The following is a 21,214-nucleotide window of genomic DNA, read 5'->3' as shown; positions in this document are numbered from 1 at the left end:
TTCGAACATATCTTTATCAGCAGCGGGCATCCCCACACGAGAGACTCAATATTGGGGATATCTTGCATCCTTTTTAAAGGAAAGGCCAATTCAGAAGGAGAATCACTCACTTCAATGACCTTGACTAGGTCGATCGGGGCTGCCCCTTCCTTCTGAAGAGCTTCGGAAATGGGCTTCCCTAGATCGCCTGCCAAGCTCACCTTGGCTCGAGGGAAATTTTGGTCGTCGATCAGCTCAACAATACCACTCGATACACCCTCGCAGGCCTCTTTAGCTGGAGGCGGGGCAACAACGGAATCGAGCCGCAATTTAGAATCCACCGACATAACAGTATGAGAGATTGTCTCTCGCCCTTCGGGTGTTGTCAAAGGATCATCTATCCTTTCGCCTCCAGCTCGGGGACACCCCGACGGCTCTAGAATTAAGGCTTTTGAATCATCCTTAGTATCTTCCACCCTGGTTTTCTTGGATTTCAAAGGATAAGTCGATGATCCCCCTCGTTTTTCCTCTCTTCATCGTTAGATCACCCGTTTCGCCAGGCAGAGTTTCTCTCATCAAGAAGGCCTCCCCCAGACCTGCCTAAATACAAAAACAAGCACGTGGAATGAGAGCGCAATTAGCAACAACTTTTGTAAAACTGAAACTAAAGCAGAAAATGAAGTCCCACCATGATCCTTGGCTTCCAATTGAGCTTGGATAGATCGCGCCACATGCGCTCGACATATGGGCAAATCGAGCCTAGTTTAGCTACCAATCCTGAAAGATTCCTTACCGCATCAGGGTACGCTACGCTAGCTATATCAGCAGAGGAAATTAGTTCTTGAGGAAGTGTATCCAAAAGGAAGAAATGGGCAGTTAATTAAGTATGTCTACTTACGCTTCATGTTCCATCTTTCGAGGAACGTCATCCTCTCTACGGGGATCAAATCTGAAGTCCTAACTCAGATGAAACGGCTCATCCACCCCCCGTTCCTAACCGCGTCGGTGCAAGCAAAGAGGGCCCTTAAGGCCCGACAACAGAGCTTAATTAGGCCCCCGTGAAAGAGTTAAGGACTATACATCGTTACATCCTCCCCCCCTCCCCCCCCGAGAAGGAACCTCCACTAACACCGCATCTCTCCAGCGACAGTCGATTTTTACCCTTTTGATATCCATTATTAAACTGACGTATCGAGACTCGGGTTCACATCGACCCAGCTTCGAAGAAGGTCTCTGGACCTTAAAATCAGAGGTCGTCTTAAAGGCCTCTAGAACGCATTCTCCAGCGCTAGGAGATGTTGTTGCTTTACCATCATAGGAGAACATGGAAGAGGAAGGCACATATTCCTAAGGAATATAGGTGGAAGTTTTTGCCATTTTTACCAAAGGGTTACAAAGATAAAATGAAAAATTACATTTCAGGAAAAGATACATGAGAGGGGTAAGAGGAAAGAAAACTTTGTTGGAAGCTTGATGATGCAGTAGAGAGAAAGGGGCGAAGAAATGAGTATTTTTAAAAGCCTAACATGTGCGGTTAGATCAGACCAAAGCGCAACCAACCACTATAATTAATTCGATGATTTTGAGGCACGCGACCTTTTGAATCCATGTCTATTACACCAGTCACTTGGTAGGGCGCAACTGTTTGTTTCGATGGAAGCACAGGAGGGGAAAGATCTCGAGGACATTTCTCTTTGTTTTACTCTAAGAAACGCAGGGACTATCTGTATACGGCTAAAATTGGGAAGATCAGTTTTATGGTCGACGAGGCATTGCATATATAACGACCCGACCGGCGTTTTGAGCTTTTGCGCTTTTGATCGCCAGTTCTCGGGCATGACTTACCCTGTGTGATGTATTATGAGTTATGTAAATCGTTGGTTTTGGTTTTCAGGGTAATCAAAATGAATTTGGAAGAACAGTTCTCAGTTTAAAGCTTAAAATTTGAAAGGTTTGACTTCTTTGTATATGATCTCAAATCGAGATTTTTATGATTTGTTTAGCTCCATTAGGTGATTTATGACTTAGGAGTGTGATCGGAATAGGTTTTGGAGGCCCGGAGTAGAATTAGGCTTGAATTGGCGAAGTTGATATTTTTGGCGATTTCCGGTTGATGGGTGAGATTTTGATATAAGGGTCAGAATGGAATTCCGAGAGTTGCAGTAGTTTCGTTGTGTCATTTGAGAAATTTTGGGATTTTGATGTTAAATTGGATATTTTCGAGTGGGCTTCGTTCCCTTGTCATATCTTAATGACTGTGTACTGATTGTGGCTAGATTTGGAGCATCTAGACATCGATTCGTGCGGGCAAAGGCATCGCGGGCTAGAATTGGACCGGATCGAGGTTAGTAATGATTGTAAATGTTACTCTGAGGGTTTGAAACCCAGGATTGCACATCGTAGTGCTATATTGAGGTGAGGCACATGCTTGATGACAAGCATGGGGTCGTGTACTATTGGGGATTGTGACTTGGTCCGTCCCGATTGATGATTTTACTGCGTATTTGACTGAAACTTATTTGTTATCATCATGCTTTGGGATGATTTCCATATATGGGCTTCTTGCGAACTATTTGTACCCTTCGGGATTTTTATTACTATTTCCTCACTGTTTTGACGTATTAATTGAACCCAGTCATGTTATTTTCCACTGTTTTACTACTCAGCCATTTTTTACTCAGTTTTGAGATTTAAATGATATTTTAAATGATGTTTTGGGCTGAGAAATCTTGTTTTATTAATGCCCGAGGGGCTTGTGAGTATCTTGACTGATATGAGGCCGAGGGCCTAGTTGTGAGGAAACACTGATACTGATTTGAGGCCGAGGGCCTAAGATATGTGCGCCATGAGGTGGCTTATTGATATTATTTATGAGACCGAGGGTGTGAGATACATATATACGCCACGAGCTGACTTGATTGATATGATGCCAAGGGCCTAGATTTGATGCCACGAGATAGCTTGATATTGTGCTTGGGTCGTAAGGGGCCCCTCCTAGAGTTTGTACACCCCCAGTGAGCGCGGTTACCCATTTTGATGTGAGATATAGCCCGAGGGGATGATATTGTTCTATATGATTACCCGAGGGGCTAGTATTATTCTATGTGATTTGCTCGAGGGGCTGGTACTGTTCTATGTGATTGCCCGAGGGGCTGTTATTGTTTTGAGATATTGCCCGAGGGGCGGAGTTGTTGACATTGTTTCCCAGGGGCAAACCTTCATGTGTTTATCTTTCATATTTACTACTCATTTACCTATTAAACTATGGAATTTATGCCCGAGGGATGGATTTTTGTGCTTATCTGCACTAACTATTTTGCATTCATTTACGTAACCGTTGGAAATTCATTTTTAAAGAAGTATAAACTGATCTAAGAGGTTTTAAGAGATTTTATAGCTTCACTGTTTTCTTACTGGTTTTTTAATTGCTTCTATACAGCCTTCTTGATATGCTTTACGTGATTTCTTGCCTTCAGTCTTTATTTATATTTGTTACTCACTGGGTTGGAGTCACTACTAAAAAAATCAGGTTTTAGCGATGAACAAACTCTGTAGCTAAATAGAAAAATTCGTCGCTAATCTCATTTTGCGACGGATTATCAAAAGATTCTGCTAGCTACGAGCATTTTAGCGACAAATTAGCGACGACGTTCGTAGCTAATTCCAGTTTTTTTGTAATGAGTACTCAGTTTACTCCTTGTACCTTGCGTGCAGATTCAGATATTTATACACCCTGGTAGCGAGTTTTGGCTAATCAGAGGCAGGGTCATCGGAGTTTAGCAAGGTAACTGTCGGTCTCTCAACATTGCTCTTCTCTCTTCATTTCATTAGTCCGTATTTGTATACTTCAGGCCTTTAGTTGTATTTATACCTTAATAGATACTCGTGACTTATGACACCCCGGTTAGGGCTGTGTCGGGTTGTATTTCTGCTACTTATTATCATTAAATCATGTTTAGACTGCTTTTATATTGTTTAACTATTTTAAAAAAGGTGAATTGGGTCTAGTTGGTTGGCCTTGTCTTCACGAGAGGCGCCATCACAATCGGGTCGGGGTTTGGGTCGTGACAAGTTGGTATCAGAGCCTAGGTTACATAGGTCTCACGAGTCTTGAGCAGGTTTATTAGAATCTCGCGGATCGGTACGGAGACATCTATATTTATCCTCGAGAGGCTGCAGAACCTTTAGGAAAACTTCACATTCTTGAACTCTTGTTGTGCGTTCTTTGATTCAGACTGAAATGTAACTCTTTGAATTCTTTCCACGCGTTCGTATGCGCGCATGAGCCCTCAATATCATATGTGCATTGATGGCTTGTGATTCCCCGATCGAGGGACGAGATGTGATCTCTATGAATTGATGTTGGTTCAGTCTGCAGGACTTGAGGCTGAATCTTTGCCTATGGCTTGAGCACCGAGGTGTTGATTGTGTGAGCAAGTGTTTTTGAACTTATATGTTCGGTATTTTCCCTATTAGTGGATGTGACGGATGGATAACTATGTGGCGAGTATGTTGGTACTACGAGATGTATCCATATGATTGGGAAGCGACGAGAAAGGTCTGCTGGAGGATAGAAGAACTATTAGGTGCTTGAATTCGATCATGATTCGAGGTATAGTCCCGAGTTATGGGCGTGTGAATAACCTTTTCATGTTTCCCAGTTGTGAGTGAAGTAAATTCCATGTTGCGGTATGAGTTCAGACTCACGAAGACTAAGTGACTGCGTAATGTTGTGACGATGGAAGGTATACAGGAATGTTAATTGAAGGGAAGCATGTGGATTATCTCCTGCGGAGTATTCTGAGGTTGTGTGATCCTTATGTTGTCTGCTAGAAGATCTCATTTACAAAGTGAAATATTAAGTGTTGAAGATTTAAATTTGGGCCGCTTAAGAGAGTGGGCTTGGCTGTCGCGAGGATGAATGCGAGATTTGCAGAAGGTTTAAAGTACTAGATGATCTGTGTTTTTACAAGCTTACAAAGGATTGGAGTTAAATCTCACTGTGGTATTATGGCATCAATAGAGTATATGCATTGTAAGTATTGAGTGTGTGTTGATCTATGGCTTCGAACCAGGTGGGGGAGTCTGTTATTGATTAGTTGATTGCACGATTATGTGCTATGTCAGTTCTAGTTTGAGGCGTTCGGGTGAATCAATTATGGCCGACAGAGATTGAGACCGAGGATGGCTTGAGTAAAGGAAAAATTCTTGACAAAGGTTATAGTATGCTTCATATGTGTGTGAGAATCTTGGCATGTCTTAAGTCATTGTTAGTAAAGGATGCTCAGTGCATAGAGCAGGAAATTGCTTGGTTGTAATAGAATGATGTTACATTCTGCGGTGTCAGAGTGCCAACGAGGCATGGGTTGTTTGGTTTGTTCGATCGGGCTAATTGCAGTTTGAGTAGAGTGAATAACTCGTGGGAACGGTTCTAATGTGTTCAGGATTTTACATGTAACAATGAGGTATTTTAAAGTTGTATATGTGGTTAGAGACTGAGTTTTCATTGGTAGATGTCAAGACTTGTGGTATTTTCTATACTAATTATGGAATTCTATGTATCAGAATTAGGAAGGTAAAGGTAACAGATTTAGATTCGCAGGAAGTTTCCTCAGAGTAAAGTATTTTGAATGTGGTGCCTTTGGGAATAGTTAAGAGAGTATTCAGTAGCTTATGGGTCTCAGACGGTGTGACTTTATGCTTGGGTCCTGTGTGGTAAGTTTGGGTTGAGGAATTGTGATGTTATAGCAAGAAAGAGTATCAAGTTGAAGGTAAATCAGAAGGAAACTCGGATAGATGGTATAGCTTGGTAGTGGGTCGGATCGATATGGTAAGGATATGATTAACTCTTTGGATGCTTATGGGGTAACGAGTTCCTACAGGTATTTTGCGGCAGTGCTCTTAGGTATTGATGGCTTGCATAGCTTGGTCGAGTTAGAACGATTCAGTCCTGGCGTACCTGTTTATGCAAAGGGGAGTCGGAGAGTTCTTGATGGTTTCTGCCTCAGTTGGAGATGTATATTTTCTGTGGGCATGAGGAGCATGGGATGTATAGAGACTTTCTTCTAGATGGGATCAATGGTAAGTTCTTGGCCAGTGGAATGCATAGTTGCTTGCGGTTCGGAAGGGATATGAAGTTCTCATGGTTATCCTAGAGTGGCATGGGTTATGTTGTATGTTGTAAATGATTGAAAAATGCGTGTGTGAGGTTACGGTTCAGTTCTGAAAGGAAGGTTATAAAAAAATTCTTAGGCAGCACGGGCAGTGTCAGATCATTATAGGAATGACCTTCAGGTGATTAAGGAAATGGAATTGCTAATTGGAGTGATTTGACTAGGGTATATGTTTCAGAAAAGGCAATAAGATTAAGTTGATGATACTTCGGTAATATTGCGGCACTTTCTTGTTAGATCGACTGTGGATATTCGAGTTTGCTTGGTAGCACAGAGGAAAATTAGATTATCTCTCGTGGAATGATTGGGTATTAGAGGTGTAATATGTATTGGACGGCGGAATTGGGATCAGGTGTGTTGATTCATGTGCCATATGGATTTGGAGTCGGGAAGTTCTTATATTCAGGCTATGTTGTGGTGGGCTCCAAGTTGTATCTTTGAGGGATGTGTTGATTCGATTGTTATTGGGCTTATTAGTGATTTGGGGAGGTCTATGAGTTACCTTTCCATGTTGCGAGGTGTTGTGATTTATCAGTTATAGGTACCTATGGTGCGGTCCTATTGGGATTTCATAGTGGGAATCGAGCGGGAAGAGAAATTAGGTGTTGCTCGGTGAATGGTGTATTGGTTATGTCCTTTCAGGTTTGTGTGGTATATGTTATTTGTTTCACCGTGGGTGTAATTATTTGTTTTGGTTCTAGACATCAAATTATGCGTGGTTGTTGATTTCGAGCATAGTGACTTAAGGTGTTTTCAGGTGGAGCAGTGTTTGGATAGGATCGCCCATTGCAGCGAAGCTGTGTGGAGATATGACCTTGCGGGTTAGATTCGTGTGTTCTATTTCTATGATGTGAGACGGGTTCTGAGCCTTGTGTTGTGGTGGTACTAGCGAGCTTGAGGTACAGCTCTTTCATTTGAGTTAGTCATGATGTGAGTATGTTCGGATTGTTGTTTATTGGTGCACGGACTGCACAAGTTGTGGCTTTAGTCTGTATTGATGTGTCATGCCACTAGAGTAATTGTGTTGGATTAGATGAGATCGTTTGGGGTCTTTAATGAATACAAATGGATTCGATTTCAGCATGTTTGAAGGATAATATCAAGGTTCTGCTCAGAAATTTGCTATGGTCCTTGCCAAAGGAGAAGTGGCCTTATGAATGGTTGATCTGAGAAATGGTTATGGTTTATTGCATATTTCATTTATCATTGGCAGTATATGGAAGTGTTGGAGTGAGACTTTAGTTGATAAGAGGTTTTCTATCGCCATTCGGTTGTTATGTGCAACTGCTATGATTAGAAGTTATCGCTGATAGTGTTTAAGTTATGTGGTATATCATGTGATTGCACCTGAGATAGCAGATATGGTTTGTTACAGCTTGTTTGCACTTATTCAAAGTATAAATGTGAGATTCTGATCGTATTAAGGATATTAGAAGCAGAAATGTGGTTCTACGATTTATGGACTAGGATGGATTGTGAAATTTCAGTTATATTGTGTTATCGAACCTATGTGAGATAGGGTGACATGGGATCACCTCGGGTATGTACATGGTGAGGATATTCAGCGATGGCTAGCTTTTGGAACAACTCTGGGCACATTCGAGGACGAACGTATGTTTAAGTGGGGGAGGATGTAACGACCCGACCGGTCATTTTGAGCTTTTGCACTTTTGATCGCCAGTTTTTTGGCATGACTTGCCCCGTGTGATGTATTATGACTTATGTAAATCGTTGGCTTTGGTTTTCAGGGTAATCGAAATGAATTTGGAAGAACACTTCTCAGTTTAAAGCATAAAATTTGAAAGGTTTGATCAAGATTTGACTTATTTGTATATGACCTTGTATCGGGATTTTTATGATTTGGTTAGATCCGTTAGGTGATTTATGACTTAGGAGTGTGATCGAAATAGGTTTTGGAGGCCCGGAGTAGAATTAGGCTTGAATTGGTGAAATTGATATTTTTGGCGATTTTTGGTTGATGGGTGAGATTTTGATATAAGGGTCGGATGGAATTCCGAGAGTTGCAGTAGCTTCATTGTGTCATTTGGGATGTGTGTGCAAAATTTCAGGTCATTCGGACGTGGTTTGGTTGGGTTTTTGATCGAAAGCGTATTTCGAAAGATTTTAGAAACTTAGGCTTGGATTCGAAGTGATTTGATAGATTTGATGTTGTTTGAGGTGTTTTGATGATTGGAACAAGTTTGAATAATATATTGGGTTATGTTTGTGCTTTTAGTTGAGGTCCCGGGGGGGGTCTCGGGGTGATTTCGGATGGCTAACGGGAAGTTTTGAGACTTGAGAGATTGCAGATTTTTGCTGCTTCTGGTGTTTTCGCACCTGCGGTTTGGGGACCACAGGTGCGGTGCCGCATAAGCGACGAGTTGGGCGCAGAAGCGGAAAGGGGTCAGGTGAGCTGGATCACAGAAAGCGGATGTTTGATGACAAGTGAAATCCGCAAAAAGCGGATGTTTTTCCGCAGAAGCAGAAGCGCAGATGCGCTTACTGGATCGCAGGTGCGAAAGAGTTGGGCAGAAGGTATAAAAATGCCCCTTCGCAATTTTCAGTCATTTATTCATCATTTTTGCGCGATTTTGGAGCTCCAAGCTGTGATTTCAAGAGGGGATCAAGTGTACCCGCAGAGGTAAGCTACATGGGCTTTATACCTTGTGTTTATGGTGATTATATCATTGTTTAATCATGAAAATTTGTGGAAATTAGAGGAAGAGTTGGGAAATTAGGGCTTGAAATTGGAGAGTAAATTTTTAGAATTTGAGCGACTATATGAGGTCGGATTTTTGTAAATTTGATATGTATGAACTCGTGAGAAGATGAGGATTCCATTAATGTTAATTTTATCGGGTTTCGAGACGTGGGTCCGGGGGCCGGGTTTGAGCAATTTCGGGATTTTGATGTTAAATTGGATATTTTCGAGTGGACTTCGTTCCCTTGGCATATCTTAATGATTGTGTACTGATTGTGGCTAGATTTGTAGCATCCAGAGGTCGATTCGTGCGGGCAAAGGCATCGCGGGCTAGAGTTGGACCAGATCGAGGTGAGTAATGATTGTAAATGATGCTCTAAGGGTTTGAAACCCCGGATTGCACATCGTAATGCTATATTGAGGTGAGGCACACGCTTGATGACAAGCGTGGGGTCGTGTACTATTGGGGATTGTGACTTCGTCCGTCCCAATTGATGATTTTACCGCGTATTTGACTGAAACTTATTTGTTATCATCATGCTTTGGGCTGGTTGCCATATTTGGGCTTCGTGCCAACGATTTGTACCCTTCGAGGATTTTTATTACTATTTCCTCACTGTTTTGACTTATTAATTGAACTCAGTCATGTTATTTTCCACTGTTTTACTACTCAGCCATTTTTACTCAGTTTTAAGACTTAAATGATGTTTTGGGCTGAGAAATCATGTTTTACTAATGCCCGAGGGGCTTGTGAGTATCTTGACTGATATGAGGCCGAGGGCCTAGTTGTGAGGAAACACTGATACTAATTTGAGGCCGAGGGTCTGAGATATGTGCGCCACGAGGTGGCTTATTGATATTATTTATGAGGCTGAGGGGCTGAGATACATATATACGCCACAAGGTGGCTTGGCTGATATGAGGCCGAGGGCCTAGATTTGATGCCACAAGATGGCTTGATATTGCGCTTGGGCCGTAAGAGGCCCCTCCCGGAGTCTCTACACCCCCAGTGAGCGCGGGTACCCATTGTGATGTAAGATATAGCCCGAGGGGCTGATATTGTTCCATGTGATAGCCCGATGGGCTGGTATTGTTCTATGTGATTTGCCCGAGGGGCTGGTACCATTCTATGTGATTGCCCGAGGGCTGTTATTTTTCTGAGATATTGCCCGAGGGGCGGAGTTGTTGACATTGTGCCCGAGGGGCAAACCCTTATGTGTTTATCATTTATATTTACTTGTCATTTACTTGTTAAACTATGGAATTTGTACCCAAGGGGCAGATTTTTGTGCTTATCTGCACTAACTATTTTGCATTCATTTGCGTAACCGTTGGAAATTCATTTTTAAAGAAGTTTAAACTGAGCTAAGAGGTTTTAAGAGATTTTAAAACTTCACTGCTTTCTTACTGGTTTTTGAACTGCTTCTATACAACCTTCTTGATATGCTTTACGTGATTTTTTGCCTTCAGTCTTTATTTATATTTGTTACTCGCTGGGTTGGAGTACTCACTTTACTCCCCACACCTTGTGTGCAGATTTAGGTTTTTATACACCTGATAGCGGGTTTTGGCTGATCGGAGGCAGGGTCATCGGAGTTTAGCAAGGTAGTTGCCGGCGTTCGCAGCATTGCTATTCTCTCTTCATTTCATAAGTCCGTATTTGTACACTTCAGGCTTTTAGTTGTATTTATACCCTAGTAGATGCTCGTGACTTGTGACACCCTGGTTTGGGTTGTGTGGGGTTGTATTTCCGCTACTTATTATCATTAAATCATGTTTAGACTACTTTTATATTGTTTAACTGTTTTAAAAAGGTGAATTGGGTTTAGTTGGCTGGTCATGTCTTCACGAGAGGCGCCATCACGACCGGGTCGGGGTTTGGGTCGTGACAGCATAATTTCACCTCGAGGGGCCCGGAGAATAGATCGGGGTTCGGAGTCTTTGAGGAGTCTTCGTGCCCGGTGTCGGGGCAGAATGAATCAGTGCTTATTGCAAGTAAGCAGTAAATTCCCTAGGAGCAATATTTTCCGACAACGCCTACGCAAAAGTGACAGCTTGCACCTGGCTGATTGAGTGGTTGTACCAGCTACTTTATGTAATAATTACACATGTGTCATATTGACATTTTTCCCTCGTATATAAAGGGGACCCTTGACATTTTTGTAGGGGATCTGATACACAATATTGAATATACAAGAACATTCTCTTTCCTTTCTAACTTAACAAATTCTCTTGATTCCACTACTTTCATTTATTGCTTACATTTATTGTGTTCTATTTATTGTTCTTCATTTATTTCTCATTATTGGACATAAAGAGCTGCCATAGAATTTGTCATAACCGTTAATCCTCTATTGACGATCCTTAGCCGGGCACACGACTCGACCTCGAGGCCCCGAATACTCAAGCTCGAGGCCCCGATCTCCAGCCATTCGGTTTGATTATTCCACCATCTACAAGCTATTATATTATTTTCTAATCCTTTACTTAGCATCTATTGCCTAACAACTAGCATAAAAATAGATCACGTATTTTTAGAACCACATAATCAAATCTAATTGTTATTATCATTTTTACGGTAAACAAGTAGTTTACCTTAGGGTTTGACATGAACTGATGACTTGATTGTTATTTATGGATTTGATGATTGTTTGATTACTTGAATTTGTTGGAGGAGCTTTAACTATAGTTGTGAGTTTATTCATTATCGTGTTTAATCGAAAGAGGAGCATAATATTGAATATTGTTGCAACACATGCCTTAATTTATTTTGGTACTTCTTTAAAGTAATTGAAATAGCTTTGTGATCTACCATTTGAATTTAGATTGAGAAACATTCGCGAGAAGTTTCTCTTTGATCATTCCTACCAATAGATTCTTGCAAGTTTCTCTGCACTTCATATTAGCTTATTTGAACGGTTTAGGGTTAATCGAGAGAGGAACCTGAATAAGAATAATATTATAATAACCTGTTGAATTCGTGAGGATCAATAGAACATTAAGAATGAAATTTAACAACTTCAATTGCAGGATAACATTCTTGCACCTATCATGCCATGGCCATTATTTCTCACACTAATAACAACACAATTCAGCTAGTCTCTAGTTCTTAGTGATAAATTGTCATTTGCTTTAGTTTTAATTGTGAAGTTTAGTTTATAATCATTATAATCAAAGTATTAATCATCCTAAATAGCATTTAAGCCAGAAATTATTTGAACATTATTTAAATATAATTCATGCGAAGACGATAATTAAATTATACAATCTTTGTCTAGCAAGCAATAATTTTGTGTTGTGTTTTGCGCTCGTGACCTACAGAATTTTCAATTGGTTATAATAAGAGCACCAAACAAAATTTGTAATTTCAGCACCTGAGATATCGCGAATGCAGAGATGAAGACGCACAAGCAAAAGCTGGCAGCTAGACCTGAGGTCGCAGAAGTGAAAATTATTGTGCACTTGCGACATTGCATGTGCGGTACCTGGGCTCGCAAAAGCGAAGGCAGTGCAGGAGCGAAAAAGGGCCTCTAGTGATCATACGCAGAAGCGACAATTAAGTCACAAAAGCAAGATCGCAGGCGCGCGTTATTGTCCGCAAATGCGAAGAAGCCTGGACAGAAAGGTTATATTCGAAGGTTTCCATTTTTACTCATTTTTGGGGGTTTGAGCGATTCTGGAGGAGTTCTTCACGAGTTTGATTTGGGTAAGTATTCTATATCCGAAAGTGATTATATTTCATGATTCCATGGTTATATTCATCATTTATTTGTGAATTTAATGGAAGAAATTGAGAAAATTATTAAATCTTTCAAAAATGTAAAACGAAGATTTGAAGGGCGATTCGATATTGGAATTTAATGAATTTGGTATGGTTGGACTCGTATTGGAATAGGCATCCGAATTTTGTGAATTTTTGTCGGGTTCCTAGGTGCGAGCCGAGGGTTGACTTTCGGGTTGTCCTTTTAGAATAAAATTGAAAGTCGAAACTTTATTATCCGAAATTATTTTTTATGAGTCTAAATTATATTACAAAATTATTTTGGCTAGATTTGAGCCATCCGAAGGTCGTTTCACGGGAGAAGGCCATTTTAGAATATCGACCTAGCTTCATAAATATAAGTATCTTGCCTAACCTTGTGTGTGGGGAAATTACCCCTTAGGAATTGAGTCGTTTGTGCTAATTGTGAATGTGAATGTCGTGTACTCAAGGTGATGAGTACGTACTCAATCTTATATGTGAAAACTTTGCCGGTTTAAATTCTAAGGCATCTTCATGTATTAAATTAGAAATTGTTGACACTTGTTAAATCCTTTATTCACTGTGTCACATTCTTTACTTGCTGAGTTACTCTTATATGCTTATTTGGAATCATTACTACTCTAACCATTTCGTGAATTCTTTTATTGTCGAGTTGCCTTTTTGTGGGGATACTTGCACTATTGAGTTTATTCTTAAACAACAAATTAAAATTGAAGTTATCAAGAGGCATTAATCTATTTTTTTTGAAATTGTGATGAAAGAAGACGTTGTTCCTTGCTGAGTTACTTTTCCATTCATGTTGTTGATATTGAGGCACCATGCACGTTGTGTTGAGTCTTGGGCTATTTATTGTGAAATTATTGATATGGTGAAATCTTTAGGAAGGTTGTGACCTACGAGCACTTGTACTACGAGTTGATCATGTTGTGTTGTTGTGATGATAGTACATGTGAATTACTGTGTGAATTGGGTCATTGTTGTACGAAGTATAAGGAAGGCTTTCACCGTTGTTGTTATGTGGAGTATAAGGGTGGCTATAAGAGAGATAATGGTGGATATTGATATTATCAGGGTAAAGTGATACGGGTGGCTATAGAAGAGATAATGGTGACTATTGATATTGTCAGGGCGGAGCTATAAAGATGGATATAGGAGAGATAAGGGTGGCTATTGATATTGTCAGGGTGGAGTGATACGGGTGGCTATAAGAGAGATAAGGGTGGCAATCTCAGGGATGATATGTGATAATGTGGGGTTATTGTGTTAGTGATTTTTGTGTGATGTTGTGATTCTCCTTGTGTTTATTATTCACTTTGTAACTTGTCTTGTTGTTTCAATGAGCTAATTGATATCCTTGATTTATACTTGTTGATTTGGGCTGCAGTACTACACTTGCACATACATACATTGTAGCATGCTACTTATTCTAGTTCACAAGTACGAAACTTGATAATTATCGATCATGCCATGTGTCCTTGTATTATCTGATCCATGTTGACATTGAAAGCATGTGACTTTGTCGGGTGGATTATGTTATTTGCACGTGAGTTGTCCGTGCGGTTGTGATATGAGATGTGGGAACGAGGTGCCGTGGGTATATGATAATTATGTTTTTTGGTACGTGAGTTGTCCGTGCGGTTGTGATATGAGATGTGGGCACAAGGTGCCGTGAGTACATGATAATTATGTTATTGGCATGTGAGTTGTCCATGCAACACGTGAGTTGTCCGTGCGAATTCTTATATTGATATTGTTGGAACGTGAGTTTTCCATGCGGTTGTGATTGAGATATGGGCACGAGGTGCTATGAGAATATGACAGTGAGTTGAGACCCCTAATTTGTGACTATGAGATGAGATACCAGAAGAGTTTTTGTTGTGAAAAACTTGTGTTAGACAACTTGATTAATTGGTTATCCTTTGTGTTCTTTATATGGTTTAAATTATGTTTTTCCCAGTATTCTCATTGCTTTACTGTCTATATGCACATGTTATTTGTTGCTATTTACTGATTCCTGCTTTCCATTATTAATTGTATACTGTTATATCGCACAAGTTATTTGACTAGTGAGTATCTTGACTGTACCTCATCACTACTCCACTGAGATTAGTTTTGACACTTACTACGTACCAATCGTGGTGTACTCATACTACACTTCTGCATATTTTTGTGCAGAGCCAAGTATTGGAGGTATCGGACTCAGGCAGAGTTAGCATATTGGTCACGAGGATTTGAGGTAGAGCTGCTTGGTCGTCGCAGTCCCTTGGAGTTCTTTCCTTTCTTGTACTGTTAGTTGTATATGAACAGTATTGTATTTCGATTTTGAGGTCTTTTCATATATTTAGTTAGAGTCTGTGACTCTGTATTACCAGTCTTGGGAGGTTGTATGATTATTTCCGCTTTGGTTTCAATACTGTTTCAAATTCAAAATAAAAAATGTCTTGAATTATTATTGTAGTCAACCTACCTAGTCTTAGAGACTAAGTTCCATCACAACGCCTGAGGTGGAATTTTGGGTCGTGACAGACACATTCCATATGACTCCTTTATTCTTCAATGCAAGTTCGTGATGCAACAACTGGGAAATCCAGTACTAAATCATAGGTACAAAGAGCAGGACAGGGTGACAAATTTGCTAGCTAAATAAGGAGCGAAGAAGCAAATTTTGGAAAAACTATGAGTTTTTGTAATTCCTTCGGATTTGCCGATGAAGTAGTGCGGTCAGACACCCTAGGAACTACTTCTGAAAGGCAAGTTATGGCATGTAATATTAATACGATCACTAATAAAACGCCACCTGGGTAAGGGTCCGGTACCCCCCTGTTATCCTCCATTGGTAAAATGCAAAAGGAAAGAATTCCTTTTAAACACTTTTTGTACCTCTTATAATAAAATTCCTTGTGGGACGTTAACCTCTCTTATCTCAACTATTGAGATGTTTAAAGGATAACTCTATTACGATTAAGTATGATTAAGTACTAACTTTTGTACGATTAAGTACGATTATAATCTATTACGATTAAGTACGATTATAATCTATTACGATTAAGTACTAACTTTTGTAACACAAACTCCTCTAAAAAATGAGAGACGAGAAAGTCAAAATTAAAAAGCATAGAACGTAGGAAATTATATTGCTCATTTGTTGTAAGCAACAAAGCAGAATTTTTTTTAAGTAGCAAACTAAATCGAATAAGAAAAAAAAAAGGAATCAATATGCTAATTAAATGTGAACATCCAAACTATACCAACTTGTCACGACCCGAAATTTTCATCTTCGAGACCGTGATGGCGACTAACATTTCACTTGCTAGGCAAGCCAATGTTAGAGAACCGTTAAGTCCAATTTCAATAAATAAAGTTAATTAAGCCAAAATGAATTAAAGCTGAGAGCGGAATAACATAAATGCCCAGTATCTACTACAATATGGATCTGGAGTCACAACTCACGAGCTTCTAAAATTTTCTACATATAGAGTGAAAGAAATACAACTATTTCAAACGAAAGAAACAGTGAAATAAGGAAAGTAGAAGGGGACTTCAAGGTCTGCGGATGCCAGCAGATCTACCTCGAGTCTCCAACAAGCAAATCCAAGCTGCTACGCCTCACGAACAGCTAGGGCTAGTACCAAAGTCTGCACAAGAAGTGCAGAGTGTAATATGAGTACAACCGACCCCATATACTCCGTAAGCGTCGAGTCTAACCTCAACGAAGTAGTGACGAGGCTATGCCAAGACACCCACGTAATAAACATGTACAGATAACAGTATACTTACGAGATAACAATAAATAAAAGCTAAACAGGTAATATTGGGAGGGGGACATGATAAGGGATACAAGATACGAGAGATACAACGAAATGATAACCAGAACAGTCAATACATTTAATCGGTAAAAACAACTAAGCACAGTGAATAAAATTGCACGACATCACCCTTCATGCTTTTTACTCTTAACCTCAAAATATAAATTAATAAAAACGGCATGGTATCACACTCACAAACGGCACGACATCACCCTTCGTGCATTAACACTCACTCTTACCATATAACAATGAAAAAGTAACAACGGGGAGATAGAATAACAAGAACAAGCCTTACTTTAACAATAGTTCCCCAATACTAATCTCAACTTTGGAATCAATACTCAATTATCACAAAAACCCATAAAAACGATAAGAACGATCTATTTAACAAATAATTAGTCTAAGCACCGAAAATATGATCATAGTAGCAATAATTGGAAGGAACAAGTCCCACCGACATGCTTTAACCCGACAACAACGCATAAGTGCTCGTCACTTCACATATACGTTGTACCTAACATCTAAATATATAGCAAATATACAAACAAGTTCAAATCTCTCAAATCAAGATTAACCACGACACTTACCTCGCTCCAAATGATCAATTCAAAGCTCAACCACGACTTTGCCTTTCAAACAAGCCTCCGAACTAATAGAATCTAGCAAATTACCACCAAACGATTTAAATTAATATTTTAAACTACCCACAATTTCAAAGAATTCAATTTAGGTCATTATTAAAAAGTCAACAAAAGTCAACTCCCGGGCCCGCTTGGTCTAAACCCGCAATTCGAAACTTTCATTTAAAGCATAGACTAACATTCATTTAACATTAAGAATTCAAAATTTCAATAATATTAATACTTAACATAGAACAATCACTAATGAACCAACTTATCTACTCAAATTAGTCTCATGAATTAGTTGAGATAACACACAAAGAAGACTCAAAATAACAACCATTTAAGCACAAAATTATTCCTCCAAAAAAAACAAATCCTAAGATTCATGAATTGAAAAATCCGATGAAACCAGAAAACGGACCTTCAAGCAAACTTTCTTCGATGTATTGATAAACAAAAACCTCCAAACAAGCTAGATAATACAACAGCGAATGTCGAGCCTCCACGATAAATCAGATACACAAACAAAAAGCCTTGAATCGGATGCCTCACCTAAACTCGAATGGGACTAGTTTGAGGTCGAGTTTTACAATGGTTTTGGAGTAGTATTAATGGAGAATTTGGGGCTGTTTTTGACGATAAACAAGGCGCTTTTAGACGGCTGTTTTTGCTGTGTTTTTCAAGGTGATTTCAGCGATGGGTTTTGAGTGATTTTGGACCTGGTTTTTACCTGAAACTTGCTGCATTTTTTGGCTGAAATTTATTGGATTTTGGTGTTGTTCGACAGTTGTTTTTTGCTGCACTTTAGGTTGGGATTTGAGCTAGGGCTTTGGATTGTTTTGAAGCTGAGTTTCATGGGTGTTTTGGGGCTAGTACATGGCTGGTTTTTTGTGATGGATCTGTTATGTTTCCATGGTGAGAATGAGGAAGATGAAGTTGTTTTTGGGGTGATGTTTTGGCTTTATGGATGAGTTTTCATGGTTAGCTTTAGAGCTCTTTAATTGAGGTTTGAAGAAGAACTAAAAACCCGATTAACCATTCACCCGCGAGCCCGGTTATGTAATTTATTTTGGAATTTGACTTTATTATCGTTAGCTGAGGCCTCTCTTTGATCATTCCTATTCCGGCCACAATTTGAGGTCTAAATCCCATTTTATAAAAATTTCTAATTCTACCTAAACTCCCAATTTCCACCATGAAAAGACAAGATTTTAGGTTGAAATCTTAAGAAATACAATGAAAGATTGAAAGAAACTAGTTTAGAATCACTTCCCAATGATATGGGGAAGAAGAGTTCTTTGAAAAATCGCCTCTAGGGTTTCAAAATTTGAGAGAATGAACAAACATCCCGCTTTCTCAGCTATTTGATCAGCTGCAGATGTCGCATTTGCGACATGGGGTTTGCAAATGCGAGCCCCGCAAATATGAAGAAATAATTGCAACTGCAAAGTCCTTCCATTCCTGTTGTCATCGCATTTGCGATGATTTGTTCACAAATGTGAACTTCGACCTTCCGGAAATGCGACCGTTTGATCGCAATTATGATCACTGTACCCCCTGTCCAACTTCGCCAATACGAAGTATTGTTCGTAAATGCGAACGTGAGATGCCCCATCTACTCATCGCAATGGCAATGAGTTTCTCGCAAATGCGGACCTATCAAAGATCCCAAATGCGAAGCCTGACCTCGCAATTGCGAGGTCTGAGGCCTGCACCAGATCTGGAACACACCAGCACATTCCTAAGTCCAAATTTCACTCTGTGGCCTATCTGAAACTCACCTGAGCCCTCGGATCTCCAAACCAAATATGTACACAAGTCTAAAAATATCATACAAACTTGCTCGCACGATCAAATCGAAAAAATAACACCTAGAACTATGAATTGAGCATTAATTCAAAGGAAATTTTCAAGAAAACTCATGAACTTCTAATTTCACAACCGGAGTTCGAATCACGTCAAACCAACTCCATTTCTAACCAAATTTGACAAACAAGTTATAAATATAGTATTGGACCTATACCGGGTTACGGAACCAAAATACGGACCTGATATCCATAAAGTCAAATATTGGTCAAACTTTCAAAGTTACTAAGCCTTTAAATTTTCAAATTTCAACAAAGTGCGATAACTCTGGCTAGGGACTCCGAATTTGATTTCGGGCATATGTCCAAGTCACAAATCATCAAATGGACCAAACAAGACCGTCAAAACATGAGTCCTGTTCTGTTTTCTCAAAATGTTGATCAAAGTCAACTCAAATGGATTTTAAGGCAAAATTTTCATATTTTCTCAGTTTTTAACATAAAAGCTTTCCGAAAAAAAATACTCGGACTGTGCACATAAATCGAGAAGGGTTAAGATGAGTTATTTAAGGCTTCAAAGCACAGAATTAGGTTCAAAAACATAAGATGACTTATCGGGTCATCACATTCTCCACCTCTAAAACAATCGTTCGTCCTCGAATGGACATAGAAAAGTACCTGGGCTGGTGAAAAGGTGTGGATATCTACTCCCCATGTCCAACTCGGACTCCCAAGTAGGTTGTGCGAGGGGCTGACCTCTCTACTGCACTCGAACTGAAGGATAACTCTTCAACCTCAACTACCAAACCTGATGGGCTAGAATGGCCAGGGCTCCTCCTCATAAGTCAAATCCTTGTCCAACTGGACAGAGCTGAAATCTAACATATGGGACGGATTGTCGTGATACTTCCGGAGCACGGAACAATGGAACACCAGATGAACTGCTGATAAACTGGGTGGTAATGTAAGCTTGTAAGCCACCTCACCCATTCTGTGAAGAATCTCAAAAGGTCTGATGTACCTAGGGATCAACTTGCCCTTCTTTCCGAACCTCATCACACCCTTCTTGGGTGAAACCCGGAGCAACACACTCTCTCCGACCATGAATTCAACATCACAAACTCTACGGTCGGCACAACTCTTCTACTTGGACTGAGCTGTGTGAAGTCGATCCTAAATAATGTTGACCTTAATTATCCAAGGCATCCTGCACCAAATCTATACCCAACAACCGAGTCTCCCCCGGCTCGAACCATCCAACTGGTAGATATTGTTGTAGGAAAATGCCGCAAGTGCCAAGAACTGATCCCAAGAACCTCTGAAGTCTATAACACAAGCGCGACGCATATCTTCCAATATATGAATAGTGCGCTCTGACTGTCCGTCCGCCTGAGGATGAAATGTTGTGCTCAACTCAGCTTGCGTGCCCAACTCATGTTGTACTGCCCTATAGAAATACGAGGTGAACTGCGTACCTAGATCAGAAATGATAGACACGGGCACACCATGAAGACGGACGATCTCGCGGATGTAAATCTCAACCAACCGCTCTGAAGAATAGGTAACTACCACAGGAATGAAATGCGCTGACTTGGTCAGTTTGTCTACAATGACCCAAACTACATCGAACTTCCTCTAAGTTCGTAGGAGTCCAACCACGAAATCCATAGTGATACGCTCCAACTTCCACTCAGAAATCTCTAACTTCTAAAGCAAACCACCAGGCCTCTGATGCTTATACTTTATCTGCTGATACTTTAGACACTGATATACATATATAACTATGTATTTCTTCATCCTCCTCCACCAATAATATTGTTGCAAGTCCTGATACATCTTGGTGGCGCCCGAGTGAATAGAATATCGGGAACAGTGGACCTCCTCAAGAATCAACTCACGAAGTCCATCCACATTAGGCACACAAACACGAACCTGCTTCCTAAAAACTCTATCATATCCAACAGTAACCTACTTGGCATCACTGTGTCATACTGTGTCCCTAAGGACGAGCAAATAGGAGTCATCATACTACCGCTCCCTGATACGCTCAAACAATAAAGACCAAGCAACTATACAAGCTAGAACATGATTGGGCTCAGAAACATCCAACCTCACGAACTAATTGGCAAAGGCCTGAACATCTAATGCAAGCGGTCTCTCACCGACTGGAATGAACACAAGGCTGCCCATACTCACTGGTTTCCTACTCAAGGCATCGGCCACCACATTGGCCTTCCCGGGATGATACAATATGGTGATATCATAGTCTTTCAATAGCTCCAACCACCTCCTCCTCAAATTGAGCTCCTTCTGTTTGAACAAATACTTTAAACTCTGATGATCCGTGAATACCTCACACGACAT

The 21,214-nt window shown here is 40.2% G+C and overlaps 1 long non-coding RNA gene across 1 annotated transcript; it reads right to left on the bottom strand.

Moving 5' to 3' along the window:
• Window positions 1–15,972: 15,972 nt before the first annotated feature.
• LOC104245885 (uncharacterized) lies at window positions 15,973–17,995 on the bottom strand. The gene is made up of 3 exons (XR_011406605.1): window positions 17,467–17,995; window positions 17,010–17,081; window positions 15,973–16,251 (listed from the first exon to the last, which is right to left on the bottom strand). It is a non-coding gene; the product is annotated as an uncharacterized lncRNA (long non-coding RNA).
• Between the last annotated feature and the right edge of the window lie 3,219 nt (window positions 17,996–21,214).

Source organism: Nicotiana sylvestris, chromosome 4, assembly GCF_000393655.2.
Source record: "Nicotiana sylvestris chromosome 4, ASM39365v2, whole genome shotgun sequence".
In the NCBI taxonomy this organism is placed as follows: domain Eukaryota; kingdom Viridiplantae; phylum Streptophyta; class Magnoliopsida; order Solanales; family Solanaceae; genus Nicotiana; species Nicotiana sylvestris.
Note: the sequence above shows the minus strand (reverse complement) of the source record. Positions and strands in the feature narration are given on the sequence as shown.